General features: G+C 38.0%; 1 long non-coding RNA gene across 1 annotated transcript; it reads right to left on the reverse strand.

Moving 5' to 3' along the window:
- Nucleotides 1-4,159: 4,159 nt before the first annotated feature.
- LOC126474004 (uncharacterized) lies at nucleotides 4,160-14,234 on the reverse strand. The gene is made up of 4 exons (XR_007586553.1): nucleotides 14,140-14,234; nucleotides 11,137-11,192; nucleotides 10,468-10,621; nucleotides 4,160-4,451 (listed from the first exon to the last, which is right to left on the reverse strand). It is a non-coding gene; the product is annotated as an uncharacterized LOC126474004 (long non-coding RNA).
- Between the last annotated feature and the right edge of the window lie 1,117 nt (nucleotides 14,235-15,351).

The raw sequence follows: 15,351 nt of genomic DNA on the forward strand, positions 1-15,351 counted from the left end.
TCTGGAACAAAAGAATCTCTCAATAACAATTGGCAAATACACTGATTCAGTAATATTTACACAAATATTTAATATTCAGTTCTTCTCAGAGGACATTTAAACAGCATGTAATAATTAGTAAGAAAATTTCATCATTGTTCTACTAAACGACCATAACCTCTCCTTCAGCAACTCTGGCTATATGTTAATGTGTCAGTATTTTACCCATTCAGTGATCATTTAACTGTTTCACACAACCATAAAATAAGCTTCATAAGGCTTCATACACTGCAATTCTTTCCCTGTTCGGCGTGAATATGAAAAGTTACCTAATACTGTCTTAAGCCTACGAATGCTCTCGACATGTTAATGTACCCTGCTGCTACTGTCTGGGTGCTCTGTGTGTGTTATGCTCACCGTCAATCCTTCAGTCAGGTGGTCTACACGTGTATAAGCCTGCCCCTTGCCACTGTGTGCTCTGGAAGCTTTAATGCACGAGGCACTTAATGGCCAGGTAGAGAGGGCAAGTAACCACACTTCCATGTAAGTGTTCAGCGGCTTCCCATCACTCAGTCTTTGTGCATTTGCTGCCGTGACCTTATTTGTGTTGCTGTTTTCATCTTCATTTTTGACTGAGAACATGGCTGGCTGATGTGGCTGTAGACAGGAAGTGATTGTGAAGATGACAGGCACCTACACCTGGTTCTTGGTGTCATACGATAAAAGAAACATGAGCAGAGTGTAAGCCGCCTCCATATAAAGACCACTGCAGTAGTCTTGCTGGAGAAACTAGGTGGCAACCTAATGTCATTACATGTACCTATAATGCATTCTGCATGTTGTAAATAAATGAAAGCTCTTCACGAAAACAGAAATAACTAAACATTTATTTACTTAGCAACTACATTTTGTGGTATAACAACAAACAGGTTTTGATTAAAGCTGAGTATTCCACATAGAATATCACCTATATTGAGCTATGGTGAGTCATTTCTCCTTCCCACTATCGATAGCTCCTAGCTAGAGCTTCGCTAGGTGGCACATATTACTCCCTTGTGTGGGTATCGCTGCCCTGGCTATTCTTCAAAAGCAGCCACTGGAGCAGCATCTTGGGGCCTTCATACAGTGCAGTGCAGGCAGTTTACGTGTAGCCTTCGCACAATGTGGGGCTGGGGTCTGTGACAGTCCTTCGAGCAACAGACACATGCTGTGGATCAGCATGTCTTTTCTGGGTTGCCATTCACGCTTTTTCAGCAGGACTGGGTAGAAGGCAAAAGATTTGGTTCACCTACACCATGCGTATCTAATCGTTCGGCTCTGTGCACAGATTTCCCACTTCGCAAATTGCTTTACAAGATGTTCATGTTTATATTCATTGAGTTATCATGCAAGCCTCTGTTATCTGATTATGTTATTCTAGGACCAATTTATTGCCATGTCTGCTCTGGGTATTTTTTGAAGTGACTTGCATTAATCTGCTGACCAGTATTATCTGTAAAAATCTGAGATGATTAATGCTGTTGTGGCTATCTAATATGTCCTGCTTTCATGCATAACTGTATCACGGTCCCTTGAATTATCTAGTTTTTTAAATTTTGTGTTTGTTTTTAAATGGGTTTATGCAAGAGAACAAACAGTTTCTGAATTTTAATATTTGTTTTCACTGTGTTTAAAAGCTGGTGTGCGCTCTGGTATTACTACGACAAATCCCTGTAAGTTGTGTGTTTTATGACCTCCAGCTAATGGAAAGACCTTAGAGAGTTCTTATTTATATTCCTTCCTGGAAGCATTTACAGCTGCTTTTGAGTAGTTCCCTGTTACATCTTACATTTTTAGTGACACTTATTTCCTTGGGCGTATGACCTTATTGGATAGGTTCGCATCCTGTCTGTGCTCAAGTTGAATATCTTATGTTTTCCGACTTGCACTGTAATTGAAATTTTGCTCTCGGCCAAGAAGCCTATGATTAACTAGCTTTGCACACGGAATTTTCCCTTTACTGTTATTGTTCTGTTTAATATGTATTTTAACTTTGTTCTAAATTTTATTGTAAATTGTTTGATGTAAATCTTTTGGGCAAGCTGTAAGGCAAATGTTATGTCTTAGTATTAATCTTTTCGGCATCTACCTAATGTCTTGGATTTGAGCTCGCTTAAAGAAATTGACCAAGAACTCAGTTTTAATTATTTTATCAGCAGATTTAATAAAAATTTTAAATGCTGATATTGTTAAAGTTTCTGAATTTTAATATTTGTTTTCACTGTGTTTAAAAGCTGGTGTGCGCTCTGGTATTGGAGGGCAGCGTGGAGGGTAAAAATCGTAGAGGGAGACCAAGAGATGAATACACTAAGCAGATTCAGAAGGATGTAGGTTGCAGTAGGTACTGGGAGATGAAAAAGCTTGCACAGGATAGAGTAGCATGGAGAGCTGCATCAAACCAGTCTCAGGACTGAAGACCACAACAACAACAACAACATTGTTAAAGTATTATTTTCTAGCAACTTATTTGAGCCAATTATTGTTGTAATTCTGTGACTGTCATTCACCATTTAGAACACTTCTAGTTCGTAAATTAAACATGGCACATTACACTGAAATTTTCCAACCTGTTTTTCTTAAAGGGATGCTGCTGTCACTTTACAAAAATTTAGTTTTGTTGAAAGGATAAATTATGTTAGTTAAAGGGGTCTAGTCCTTCCATGTCATTTCCCTGATCCTGGTAAATCCTGATTTCAAATATTAATATGTGCAATGCCACATTATTCTTTTTTGACAAGATATTAAATGTTGTTAAAAAAGTACATCTTCCCACTGGGAAAAAAGAAAAAAAATCATTTCGGATATACCTCAACAGAGAAAGTTTCGAGTATTAATCATACAACAATATATGCACCCTCTTTGCTTACTATCATTTGCAAAAAACCTCTTTTACATATCTTGAACCATTTATGAAGTATAATGGGTGTTGCGACCATGAATCAGGTTGCACATGACCACACTGGGCATGGCCAGAACAAAATATGCACAACATTCCCACAGATACAAAAACCAATATCTTGAGAATGATGATAGCAATCGCTCTGCTCTCAGCTTTAAATACAATATTAACACATTAGCTACATTTCGTGCACTGCAATCATTGATGTAAAATGGACCATACACAAAATCTACGAACTGGCTTTTTTTTTTTTAACCTCTACAGAAATCTTAATTTCCTTGAATTTTTTGTTTAACTGGATGCAGCACAGTAACAAACAAATAACAGAAAGAAATTCAGTGTTTTACTGGGCGACGAGATACCGTAATATGTGGGGAAAAAGTTTGAATTTTTCGCCAGTTTTCTTAGAATTTGCTAAGTATTTCATTAGCTGCCGTGCACATCCGCTCACCACATCATTGACAATTAGTAAATGAAATCAACAAATATGGAGGAATGAAGTTATACCTGTGGTTCCCATCTGCTGATGTATAAGAATGGTATCGTATATGAGAGAGTTGTGTTTGCATGAGTGTGTAAAGGTGTATGTTGCGTAATTCTGATGAAGGCCTGTTTAGCCGAAAGCCTTGACTGAAAGTCTTTCTGTTGCGCCTATCTGTGACTTAGTATCTCCATTATATTGTCAGTAGCAACTAACCTTTTCATAATATTGTCATGTCAGAGTGATATTACTGAGATTTATAATTTCTTTGAGTTGTTATAGTTATGAATATGTAGAACAGCAAGTTTATGGAAGAATAACTAACAAAGAACACTACGTTATGTGGACAATCCTAAAGTGATACTTCCCGTTCATCTTAGGCTTCTCACATCCTTAGAAATATGTAATTTATTTGTGATGCAATGTGGACATACCTGAAATTTTGTTTATGGAATGATTCATTTCTAGAGGACTTTTAAAGTAGAAACCGTAAGTTCTTAGAGGACGTGTATTTTGTATCGGGGTTGGTGAAAACCCGAGCAGCATACGAGATTGTCATGCCCAGCCCTCCTTGATATTCAGCACAGGGGAGCAGGGCTGTGTGGCAGCAGTATAGGATAGGGCAACAACTTCAAGTTGCACTCTCCACAGGATGCAAGTAGCATGTTCGTAGTAGTCAAAGAGTTAACTGTTACAATGTTCATTCACATGACATTAAAAAAGACAATGCGATAAAAATACATCTAGTTTACCTTCATCAAAAATGTGTTTGATGCCTTTAATGAGCCACTGCACCGAAAAATCACATTTCTGTTGGCATCAATTTTAAAATCATCAAATCAAACTTCTAACCAAAGAAGAAATCTGCTCTCCATGATTCATCAGCCCATCAATGCACAGGACACTTGACATCATGCAAATGTTTCTGGCAGCAAAGCAGAACACAGGTTTAAATATTTATTCAAAATAACTTTCACTACTTTGCAGAATAAAGTTCAGGATTTTCTTCTATGTACTTAATGTCTTGAGCCGCACGTTGAATCTGTTAGAAGGCTATAAAAAGAAGTGTTTGAAAATAAACAAAAAATAAATAAAATAAACAGAGTATATGATTTAGAAGCTGGGAATTTGGGTGTACTAGTTTGCTGTTCTTTTAATTTCCTTTATGTAACTATATTGCAAATGAAGATCTCAAAATTAAGATTGGACTAGATAAACATATTATTTCACAATGAAACTCAATCCTTTGAAGTAATAAGATCACAAATAAAACAAAGAAGTTATCCACAAAACAACAGTAAAAAGCATATTTACACCTGCATCTTACAAGTGTGGGTAATAAGCTACTAGCCATGGAAATTGGTTACTAGAGCAGTAGTGCTAGCCTCACAACTTTACATCAGAAATGAAGAAAGCAGAAAAACGACTTACATGGAAGAAACATGGTGGAAACTACTGAGAAATAAATTACTACATAACGGACATTTAGAACAAATGGATGATTATAAATGGCCGAAGAAGGTACGAAGATCAACAGCCTAAAAGATGGGACACATATTGAAGTTACAGACTTCACGATTCTCCAAGGCAGCAACTGGGAAGATAAACTACAGAGGTTGGAAGGTGAGAAACAGCACTGGCTGCAAACAACCCACAAAAGTATAAATTTTGTGGTAACAGTTGGATTTGTAGTGTAGCCAAGCTGTAGGTTACATTGAAATGTGGTTGAAAGTTGTAGCTGACAAATAAGAAGGAATCACACATGTTGTGCAGCATGAATTAAATTCCTCCATAATATAACATATATGACAACAGTGACATGTCCCCCATAGTGTGATCAGCTGTTAGAAACAAACCAAGTAAACTGCAGAAATGTGTATGTGTGGAAAAGTTGAGAAGATAAAACAGTGCAATATGCACCAGGAGAAGATTAAAGTGATTTCAAGCTATTTTTTTAGTAACAAAAATCAGAGAATGACCTTGGTCACATCTATCCTGTTCACTGCTGCCACATCACTCTATACCACCTCCAGTGCCAGTTGTCACAATGAGTTGCAGACAACACCTGAACTGGTAATGTTACAATTGTTGTCTGTTTTAATTGTCTGTATAGGTTGAATGTGACAGGATGTTCTATATTAGACACAAATGTGAGCAAAGAAGTGGCAAGATTACTTCCACACTACTAAGCACAACTTAAATCATACAATGGGCACAGATAATGTGTACAGACAACACTGGCAACCTCACTGCTTAACTGTATCATTTTATTAATTTGACAGAGGTATAGAAATTAATGAAGCACTACGAAGAATGAGTAAAGAGTTACAGACCAACATAAAAATGAAGAAAACTGCTCTGGGCTTATCCTAAAATAAAATGGCATTATAAAACAGTTCTTGAAGGATATGTAGAAGGAAAGAGTAAGTTAAGAAGAAAGGTCTGAGACCCTGTATATGATGGGAGGTTACATATACAAATAACTGAAAAAGGGATAAATGTAAGACACCACAGATGACTTGTTATATTTTGTCATGGTTTGCAAAGGACAAACGACTGGCTACACACTTCCATTGTCAGATTCCAGCAATTCACTACCTTCAAACTCAAATCTCATTTATGCTGCATCGAGAAGCATGTGCAGATAGTTTAATAAGAAAAGAATTGCCCAAAAACTGTTGAAATACAAACAGAGGAATACTGTCTTTTTAATGTGCACAAAAACTTTACAAAGGACAAAAATACTACACTACAGAACAACAAAAATTTCACTGTTTGGTACATCAGTTCTCCCACCCCTAGTCTTTCCTCAGTTTCTAAGTGCCAATGAAAGGCCACTGGCTAAGCTCACAGTTTGACCACAGTGTCATTCTTCTCAAAGGTGCCATCCTGGTAACATCATAACAAGCAACAACTACCGAATAAACACTTATTGTTAAAGGGTTTATAAGGCAATACCGTGCTTCATTCCCACTGTCACCAGCATGACTCAACTTTGTTGCTACCCATTATTCACTTTTATGTTCCCTGTGTGGAAGTATTGTACATTTGCTAACAGAACAGTAATTTTCATCTACAGTACTGCACTTTTTGTTTGCGAGTTACAAGTGGCAGTTTCACGACACACACAACCAAATAAAGGGAATCGTTAATATAAGGCATCTAACTTTTTTCCATGATCTTTAAGACAATGACAGAAGAGAAAATTTTATTGTCACTGCTGATTGGAACAATAAATGTGTGTGGTGTTTCACTGCCAACTATACAGAGATTATTTGCAGTAGCATGTGGAATTGGTACTTGTGGCGAACACCAAGAACTGGAACCAATTTGTATTGCTTCCAGAAACATCTTCATCAGAAGATGTGTGTTGGAATTCCTATGACTGTGACAAGTGTCCCTGGCAAAAAGTAGCAGATGTTTTACCCAAGATTTCTTTCACAGGTGGCTGATGTTCAATTAGAACAATTCTGAAACCTTTAGGTTTCAGTTACAGAAGATGCAAGGATGGAAGAGGGTTTCTGATGGAGAGATACAATATTATTGGAGCTAGAAAATTTTTCTGGGAAATAGCCATAAGAAAAAAGAAAATTGGCACCCTATTAATTATCCAAGTAAGATCAGTGGTTGCATCAATGACTACAAGTGTAATAAGAAATGCCAAGAAAGGAAGGAAAATATATTTGCTTAACAAGAGTGATAGGGCACAAATCGCAGAATATCTGAGTGACCACCATCAAACGTTCATTTCTGAGGAAGAGGATGTGGAACAAAAATGGAAAAAATTCAGAAACATCGTCCAGTACGCCTTAGATAAGTTCGTACCGACTAAGGTCCAAAGCGAGGGGAAAGATCCACCGTGGTATAACAATCATGTACGAAAGGTACTACGGAAACAAAGAAAGCTTCATCATAGGTTTAAGAGTAGTCGAATCATAGCTGATAAGGAAAAGCTGAACGAAGCGAAAAAGAGCGTAAAGAGAGCAATGAGAGAAGCATTCAACGAATTCGAACATAAAACATTGGCAAACAATCTAAACAAGAACCCTAAAAAGTTTTGGTCATATGTAAAATCGGTAAGCGGATCTAAATCCCCTATTCAGTCACTCGTTGACCACGATGGAACCGAAACAGAGGACGACCGAAGAAAGGCAGAAATACTGAATTCAGTGTTCCGAAACTGTTTCACTGCGGAAAATCGTAACACGGTCCCTGACTTCAGCCGTCGCACGGACGCCAAAATGGAAAATATTGAAATAAACGATATCGGAATTGAAAAACAACTGCTATCACTTAGTAGCGGAAAAGCATCCGGACCAGACGAGATACCCTTAAGATTCTACAGTGATTATGCTAAAGAACTTGCCCCCTTTCTATCAGCAATTTATCGTAGATCGCTGGAAGAACGTAAAGTACCTAGCGACTGGAAGAAAGCGCAGGTCGTTCCCATTTTCAAGAAGGGTCATAAATCAGATGCGAATAATTATAGGCCTATTTCGCTTACGTCAATCTGTTGTAGAATAATGGAACATGTTTTATGTTCTCGTATTATGACGTTCTTAGATAATACAAATCTCCTTCATCATAACCAACATGGATTCCGCAAACAGAGATCATGTGAAACTCAGCTCGCCCTATTTGCCCAAGAAATTCACAGTGCCGTAGACACTGGCGAGCAGATTGATGCCGTATTCCTGGACTTCAGGAAGGCATTTGATACGGTTCCGCATTTACGTTTAGTGAAAAAAATACGAGCTTACGGAATATCGGACCAGGTTTGTGATTGGATTCAGGATTTCCTAGAAGAAAGAACACAACATGTCATTCTTAACGGTTCAAAATCTGCAGATGTAGAGGTAATTTCGGGAGTACCGCAGGGAAGCGTGATAGGACCTTTATTGTTTACAATATACATAAATGACTTAGTTGACAACATCGGTAGCTCCGTGAGGCTATTTGCAGATGACACGGTTGTCTACAAGAAAGTAGCAACATCAGAAGACTCGTACGTACTCCAGGAGGACCTGCAGAGGATTAATGCATGGTGCGACAGCTGGCAGCTTTCCCTAAACGTAGATAAATGTAATATAATGCGCATACATAGGGGCAGAAATCCATTCCAGTACGATTATGCCATAGGTGGTAAATCATTGGAAGCGGTAACGACCGTAAAATACTTAGGAGTTACTATCCGGAGCGATCTGAAGTGGAATGATCACATAAAACAAATAGTGGGAAAAGCAGGCGCCAGGTTGAGATTCATAGGAAGAATTCTAAGAAAATGTGACTCATCGACGAAAGAAGTAGCTTACAAAACGCTTGTTCGTCCGATTCTTGAGTATTGCTCATCAGTATGGGACCCTTACCAGGTTGGATTAATAGAAGAGATAGACATGATCCAGCGAAAAGCAGCGCGATTCGTCATGGGGACATTTAGTCAGCGCGAGAGCGTTACGGAGATGCTGAACAAGCTCCAGTGGCGGACACTTCAAGAAAGGCGTTACGCAATACGAAGAGGTTTATTATCGAAATTACGAGAGAGCACATTCCGGGAAGAGATGGGCAACATATTACTACCGCCCACATATATCTCGCGTAATGATCACAACGAAAAGATCCGAGAAATTAGAGCAAATACGGAGACTTACAAGCAGTCGTTCTTCCCACGCACAATTCGTGAATGGAACAGGGAAGGGGGGATCAGATAGTGGTACAATAAGTACCCTCCGCCACACACCGTAAGGTGGCTCGCGGAGTATAGATGTAGATGTAGATGTAGATGTAGATTACTACACCAGGAAGCACATCTGGCAGAATAAAAGGAGCAATTGTGGTTTGAATGTATTGACTAACACAGGAAACCGACATTGTCATCCACAATCTTATCAATATAGCTTCATTGAATTTGCAAAGCCAACATTTACATCTTGCAAATTCAGTGATCATCACAAAAAGATGAATAGTGATGTATTTAAACATTGGTTTTTAGATTTATTACAGGGTTCAGAAGAGGATTCTGTTACCACATGCATAATACCAGTTACCATTCAAGAAAAAATTCTAATTCAAATGCATAGGAGGAAGAAATTTTGATAGTAGTTAGAAGATAAAATTATTTCAAATTTGGGCTGCTATACAAAAGCAGAGGTGTTGGAAGTCAGGCATCATTAGCACATTTATGATCAATTTGAACTTGACAGCTGAGCATTAGAAATGAGCTGTAAGCTTGTGAGGCTGCCACTATAACTTGATAAAAAATGTGTGGCCCTTAGTGAAAGAAAGGGTCACATGCATAAACTGCACATTCAGAATGAAATTATGTGCAGAATTTAAGTAAGCGCGTCACTGATGATGTCTCTGAAGACTGGAGAAAGTGCATACACTACAACGAAAATTTGCAAGAAAACCAGTATATGGAAGAACGCATCTAAGAAAAGTTAAGTGAAAGTATCGTTATTGCTTCAAATGACATATCTTTAGGAAAGGGAAACTGCAATAAATTGTGTTAAATGTTAGTTTTCTTATTCCTTTCACTTCCCAAAGCTGTAAATACCGTTGCATCTCTCCACTACCTTTCCTATCAGCTTCCCTTTCCACTCTGACTCAAAATATTCATAAATATGTGGCAGAACAGCTGCCAGAGATACACTGCCTGTGGTGACATGTGTGTCACTTACTTGTGGAGAGCAGATGATCCCCATCTTCTGCATCGCCTAAGGCTAAAACAACACATACAAGCTACAAAATTATCCATTTCCAGCTACACAATTTTTATTGCCAAAGCTATCAGCCATTTTCAGATTTCACTTTCAAATGAGCTCCTTGTAAAGCACCATGGATGTTTGTGCCAGTCACAGGCCAGAGGCTTCCAATTTGTGATGGCTGATGTGTACGGCAAAACCATCTGCGCGGGGAGGGGGGGGGGGGGGCACAAGTGTACTAAAAAGGCTGATGGGGACCTTCAACATTTGCTTCTCAATCTACTGTTTTCACTGCTCCTTAGTATAATAAGATTAATGTATCAGTATTCTTAATCATAGAGGTGAAGAATCTTTGGGAAATGACTCACCAGATGCAAAACATTGTCACATAATGAGCTTTTTGTAGGAGTAGACAATCTTTCTCATAAACAGCTTAATTTATCCATGCTCCTCTCCCATCACCTCCATGCTATCACCTGCTTATCCTGGACCTTCCTGATGCAGGCTATGTTCTCAACATACCTGCAAAAATATAACAGCATCACTATACACACAATACATTACAGCATTCAAAATTAAATTTTGTCACAAATTTTCAGAAAGACTAATCAAACTGATCACAAAGTCACAAAGTCGCTGTCATCATCAAAGTTCATCTCTCTTCAATACTCTATAAATTTGTAAATAAACTACATTCTATAAAAATTTCAATTTCCTACTGATCCATAAATTGTAAACACACCAAGAAATTGAGAAAAATGTTAAAATCAGTAATCATAGCAAAACATTAAATTTATTCTTTAAAATTCATTTTCATATAATCAGTTAATTTTATTTGTTTATATGATTTTGAAATGCAGTAAACATTGTCCATATACAATCCAGCGCTTCACATCTACATGCCAATGACACTGCTTACACCTCAAATTTTATAGCATAGCTACTCTAGTTTAGTATAAGTCCTCACTTTTCAAAAGAGGAAAGCCTGCAGTTTTGACATTTTTAAAAACAACCACCACCAGAAATTTTACACTCACTCAATGGAAAGAACTTCCACTTGCTCCAAATTTGATGTTGGCATGGCACAAGTAGCCTGTAAATAAGGAATCCAAGCATTAAAAACTTTATTATAATGTACTGATAATCAATATTAAATACATAAACTGTCAGTTCTTCTTAGAGAACAGCATCAGGCACTCAGTGATATATTACATCATTTCTGATCTAAATACAATGTTTCCCATCTCACATCTGCACAGTGAGTTGTTACATTTACTCTTTTAATCTTTTATTCCACCTATGAATTAAGTTTTGAAGTGCAAACTATGATTTATATAACATTAAAGTTACTGGATGTACTAAGGTGGTGAATTTTTGATAATCTACAGCTTAGGGATAAGGGGTGAATCAAAAAGGCATTTGTAGAAAGTGACATCACAGGAAATGATCATGCAAATGGAAGAATTTCTGCTCCTGCACCAGATGCTCCAGGATACTTCATTACTCAATGCCATTAAATTCACAACTTTCAATAAACAAGCTACAGTAACAGCAATTTCATAACATTTCGATCAGCATTTTAACGAAACTTGATATAATACAAACTTAAATAAATAATTGGCACACACCACAAAAGAATTTCTTTTCAACTTGAGACATCTATTATAAACTTGGTGGTGGTGTGTGTGTGTGGGGGGGGGGGGGGGACAAGACGACTCAAATTGGGTCTTCACAGATCACCAAACAAAAAGTCCAATCATCCATGGATTAATGCACAATAACCCCTGCCAATGTATATTAGAGAAGAAAAAATACACAAAATCATTATTTAAGGGGGATCCCATTATCAAGGGTGCTAAAATTGCAGTGTTTTTCAACAATTAGAAGCTAATATAGGAAAACGTACAAATATAAATAAATTGAAGACTGAATGACGATTGTATGAACAGTTGTTTTACCTTCACTTTAAATCTGTATATCAGAATCATATGAAGTGAGCTGTTAATCATATTTTAAACCTTGTCATAGGTGGGTTAGAAATTTGACATAATTTTACAAGAAATCTGTGAATTATGAAATTATTTTAAATTTTAACTATTTAAACAATTGTCTATACGATGAAATATCAACCCCAGTAATTAACATATTTAGATGTCACTTCCTAATTTAAATAATCTGGTTGGAATTTTTGTCACCTATAAATAAGAAATTTCAGTGCAGAATTATTTTACAGTGCAAATGCATTGAGGTTGACGGACATCATTTTGAGCATTTATTGCATTAATGTGGTATTTACAGGTAATCACGCTGTAACAGCATGCGTTCTCAGAACTGATAAGTTCATAAAGGTATATGTATCACACTGGAAGGTCCGAAATAAAATGTTTAAATGTACCTATGTTCTGAATTTCAATTTAAAAAAACCTACTTGTTACCAACTGTTCGTCTAAAATTGTGAGCAATATGTTTGTGACTATTACAGCACCATCTATCAAAGTGAAAAAAGGGGTCCAACTAACACATTCATATTTCTTTACGTACTGCACGAATATGTAATAAAAAATGGGAGTTCCTATTTAAAAAAACACAGCGGGCCAATCACAGCACCATCTGGTTTCCCCCTTCAAGCTAGATGAATTTCATTTGATGCTTATTTCGTGAGATATTTGGCCCATTCACTATCAAATGGACCACCCTGTATACTGAAAGAAAACATTGAGAAATTCACTGATTGAGAAACAAGGTTTGCCATAGTAAAACATAGTGAATGCCTTCACAGCACATTAAGAAATTCAAGTAACCTCAATTGCTAGTTTACAACAAGGACAGTATGTTGCATGCATGTATGGCAATTTTTGGTGGGTTGAAAACATGTGTGAAGTTTCACATAAACAACAAAATGTCCTTATCAGCTTCATGTGCCCACACAGTTCTGCTTGTTCCTTCCACTGGCGGACTGCTAAATACATTTGCTGGATTCCTGAGCAACATATTTTCATGTGTTTAGAAGCACCATCAACATCACCATTAAGATTGTACAGTTATCCACACACTGTCCTTGACAAAATTGTAGAAGTGTTTAACCAAAAATGGAACTAACTCTAGTATTATTGTTATGCAATCCACGTGGGAAAAATATATCTAAAAACAAAGATGATGTGATTTACCAAACGAAAGCGCTGGCACGTTGATAAGACACACAAACAAACACACAAAATTCTAGCTTTCGCAACCAACGGTTGCTTCGTCAGGAAAGAGGGAAGGAGAGGGAAAGACGAAAGGATGTGGGTTTTAAGGGAGAGGGTAAGGAGTCATTCCAATCCCGGGAGCGGAAAGACTTACCTTAGGGGGAAAAAAAGGACGGGTATATATACACACACACACACACACACACACACACACACAAACACACACACACACACACACACACACAGAGGCCTGTACGCAAGGCGTCTAAATTTGTTTATATTTAGTTTGCCCCCCACCCAAAACACCCCATTTCCCGCGCTTGTCCCGTTAGTGTCATTAGGCTTCTTGTGGAAAGTGTGTGTGTGTTAGCGGAAATATTTGCGTGCAGTTACAAAGTTAAAACTTGCATCATATGAAACTACATCGCAGTGCAGCCGCATTTAAGATGACCAAACGCGTCTTTTTGATAGTATTAATTGTATAATAATGTTGGAGAACAAATAGGGCAGTGAAACTGACGACATACAAGCGTATAAGTTTCCGAAACCAGAGCGAACGCGAAAAGAAGTTTCGCGAGTTGCCCTTGTTATAAAATAAACGAAATATTTGGGCGGAAAATATTAATCTACACAATTTGCTTTCAATGACGGTGAGTCAGTTTCAAGTACTTGCAAGTGATAGAAGTCCTCGTGAGAACACTATAATATAAAAAACTACTGCAATTCCCAACAGCGCGTATGTATGAATTATGAGTCGCACTTACACTGACATATTTGGAGTTACAAAAACACTGAGATAACGCATCTAGTTCACATGACAACGAAATTCACTACCAAACAACAGTATCTTACCGATCTCAAGTTCCCCGCATAGCCGTTCTAGTGATACACATAACACACGTGTTCGACCAACAACAACCGGAAGCTGAGAGCCGTGAGAGGTGTCTGAGCTGCGCAAAGATCTCAACTGGTGCCACAACGTTGCAAATGAAATACCGGCCGCACTGATAACTTGCACATTCATGTCCCGCTACTGTTCATGCCAGACAACATTCTTAAAGATGCACCCTACTCAAGGATCCCAACGTGTATGCCTAGAACCGAGAGTTTTGTCCGTTCTGGGCACTAAATAACTCTCGAAAAGATCTGCTCAGTTCACGAGTTAATGAATATATTTCTTGCTATTGTTCTTTATTTGTTGGTTCTGTTGAGTCGATTGCTTCTGTTTATAATTAACAATGCCCTATTTTGCTATTACTGTGACTCGAACTGCAAGCCAAAAACTGAAGGTAGTAACAGTATTTATCACAATTTTCCCAACATTCCAAAAAAGTATAGCCCGGTCCACACGCAAGGATCTGTCTGCGCAGACAACGGCGCAGATGTTTGTGCATGCAAATGATCGCTGCAAATATGTGTGTTACAGGTGCCAAAAAATAACGTAACTGATAGAAATAACCGGTTACTTAGAAGTAGTGGTTACTGCGATAACCGTTCCTCTGATATAGGCCGTTATTTCAATAACTGTCTAATGTCAACAGTGCCTTGCACCATCTGTTGACCGAAGATTGTACTACGCTTTCCCGTCAACTCATCGGAGATCTGACTAGGAACTAGGGAGAGGGTAGACCATTTGGAGGGCGTTCTATAGGCCATGGGAATAACTGTGAGACTGCGCGCCATCTGTTGATAAGAACTGTGTACTATATAGTGCGTCTTCGTTACTTTTAGCACAAACAGTTAAATAAAGTTAATGTCCGAGCGGTGGCTGATAGGAGCTGCAGTACAAGCATTAACAAGTACGGTCGTTCCCTTAAGCCACCGCCTCATATGTCAATTTAGCTTGGACGGGTAGTATAAAGAGAGGTACGATAAGGAATTCGAGCGACTATGGAAATAACTGTCAGAGATCGGTATTTTCCTCTGGCAGTTATCTTTATTGCATGCTTTATTGGCTCACAGTTCTCGCTCTCTGGCAGTTATCGGGCTACCATTGCAGGTAACCTGGAAGTTGGTAACGGAATAACTGTGTGGTTGTGTTCCTGACACAGTGACTCCAGTCTT

Source organism: Schistocerca serialis, chromosome 4, assembly GCF_023864345.2.
Source record: "Schistocerca serialis cubense isolate TAMUIC-IGC-003099 chromosome 4, iqSchSeri2.2, whole genome shotgun sequence".
NCBI classification, from domain to species: Eukaryota; Metazoa; Arthropoda; class Insecta; order Orthoptera; family Acrididae; genus Schistocerca; species Schistocerca serialis.